We start from the raw sequence: 2,446 nt of genomic DNA on the forward strand, positions 1-2,446 counted from the left end.
TGAACTCTTGTGCTTGTGATCCTCTTTTAATTTAAAGTAGAAGGAAAACTCCGGATTAATAATTTGTTTTCCATAGACATGTGTGTATGTTATATTCTGAAAGACCCTTTTTCATTTGTCGATATTGTGAATGAAGGCTCATCCAAGTCTGAGATCGATGACAAAATGGGAGACATGTGTAGACCCGAGCGGTGGTCTAGAGTCGCGAGGTCTTGATGGGCAAAGCCAAAACAACGTTTTCAACACATTAGTGGTAGTGGTTGGTGCCTAAGCTTGCGTTTCCATCAATTTTTAGATAATTTAGAATAAAGTTATTGCTTCTAAGTGATTCCTGCTCTGTGTGATTTTGACACAGATAATATTTATTATTAGATGGCAATCAATTAACTGATTTGTAAAGGTTCTGTTTGTGAACGAAATTACAAGGGAGTAACATATCCTGGAATAAAAGCAAGTGAAAATAGTAATTCTTGTATGCAGAAGCATTTCTGTGTTCCTCTATTTTTCCATCTCTTTCTCTGATATTCGACTATTAATCCTTACAGGTCCAGGTGCTGTATATAGCCAATACTAGGACCCGCCGGAAGTGGAAGGCCCGCCATTTCTCGGGAGATGCATATTCATTAAAGGTTATCACCGATTCAGGCCACAAGCTAGTGGTCCTTGCCTCTTTAATTTCCACCCCGATTCTTTTCAAAATCTCCACAGGCCATCGATGACTAAACAGATTCTGGTGTAATGCAGCATTTATCTGAGATGAGGACTATACAAGTTGGTGAAATATTTGCAAGGTGATGTGGGGGGACCTGACTGAAATAGACCGGCGCTAATCATGTCGTCGATGAGCCAAAAGCATATACAGGGTTGGGTGGGTTGCTTGAATGGAGTTGGTTGTCAATCCTATTAATTAATACATGGTTGGGATTTTTCCTGTCTTAGTTTATATTTTGCCTAGACCATTACTGATTCGTTGAAAGTTGATTGACTTTGGTTTGCTGTTTGTGCCATTAATTTGATGCTCGGGGTGGGACTGAAAGTTGCAGACTTTTAGAAGAATACTGGGTGCATACTAGAAAATGATGACGACTCATTTTACGTCATGTGGGTGTATTGGAAAAATTTGTTTAAAACAAGATTAATAGCATAATCAAAATTGAGATTCATTTATTTATTTTTTAGGTTAAAATTTTATTGGAATTTATTCTTTAACATGAAATATTAATATGATTAAAACAAATTATAAATTAATAAAAAATTAATCTCAAAGAATTTTTAATTTGTATGTTTTGAGAAATCTAAAAACCCTTTAAAATTTTATTCCATAAAAAAAAATAAAAGGGATAATTAAATTGGAATAAAAAATACTCCAGTTTTTGGAAAAGATTTAAGCAAAGTGGGTTTTAAGTCTCATGTCACACAAGTTTATTCGGGCTTTAGGCTTAGCTTGGACTTGTGTTTAACAAAAGATTTTTTTGTCAATACATTAATTTATCCAACCCATAAATATAAAATTTTGATCAATTTCTTCCATAACAATTTTTCAACTAAAAAATATCAAATTTAAAACTAAAATTGTTAAGTTTAATTATTGTGCTTAAATTAATTTTAATAATTACTAGAATTAATTTTATTTTTGTTTTGGATCTAAAATCATCTCTAAAAGAATGCCGAAGAAGAGTATTTCTAGTTGGTTTTTCTACTTGTTTTTATATGCTCTCCTTCACTATTGGGCTACAAAAATATTATTTGTTGTCGGTTCATTGTTTTGTCTCATTGGTGAATATAAGAATTTAATCAATTTCTTCTAGAATAGTTTCTTCCAGCCTGATAGTAAATTTATAAGCAAAATTTTCAAATTTAATTCTTGCTTAAGGATGGGTAATCAAACCTAATAATGGAGTGAGTGAATTTAATCAAAGCTAGAATTAATTTTATATTAGTTTTGGATCCAAAATCATTTTTAAAAGGGGATGAACAATATGTGGTTAGCTTTTCTGAATAGTTTCTAGACACTCTCCTTACCTAGAAGGCTACAAAAAATTATTTTTTGTCAATCCAATATTTTGTCCGCTCCATGAACTTAAAAATCTAATCAATATTTTCCAGAGTAGTTTCTTCAAACCGGATAGTTTTTTCAACTCAAAAACTTCAAATTTAAAACTATAACTGTCAAATTTAATTATAATTTAATGGTATGTAACGGAAATTAATTTTAGCTAGGTTTCTTCAAACTTGGATAGTTTTTCAACTAAAAAACATTTTAAACTAGAACTATCAAATTTAATTTTTGTTTAATTGCAGGTAATCAAAGTAATAATGACGGGAATTAATTCTAATAATTACTAGAATTAATTTTATATCAATTTTAAATTCAAAATCCTCTCTAAAAAGGGGCTAAAGAATAGTTTTTCTTATTGACTTTTCTATTAAAAGACACTCTCATTCA

At 30.9% G+C, this 2,446-nt stretch overlaps 1 long non-coding RNA gene across 1 annotated transcript; it reads left to right on the top strand.

Moving 5' to 3' along the window:
- The first annotated feature begins 317 nt into the window (after positions 1–317).
- Positions 318–994, top strand: LOC112327453 (uncharacterized). The gene is made up of 2 exons (XR_002981659.2): positions 318–629; positions 745–994. It is a non-coding gene; the product is annotated as an uncharacterized LOC112327453 (long non-coding RNA).
- Positions 995–2,446: the final 1,452 nt, after the last annotated feature.

Source organism: Populus trichocarpa, chromosome 5 (assembly GCF_000002775.5).
Source record: "Populus trichocarpa isolate Nisqually-1 chromosome 5, P.trichocarpa_v4.1, whole genome shotgun sequence".
NCBI classification, from domain to species: domain Eukaryota; kingdom Viridiplantae; phylum Streptophyta; class Magnoliopsida; order Malpighiales; family Salicaceae; genus Populus; species Populus trichocarpa.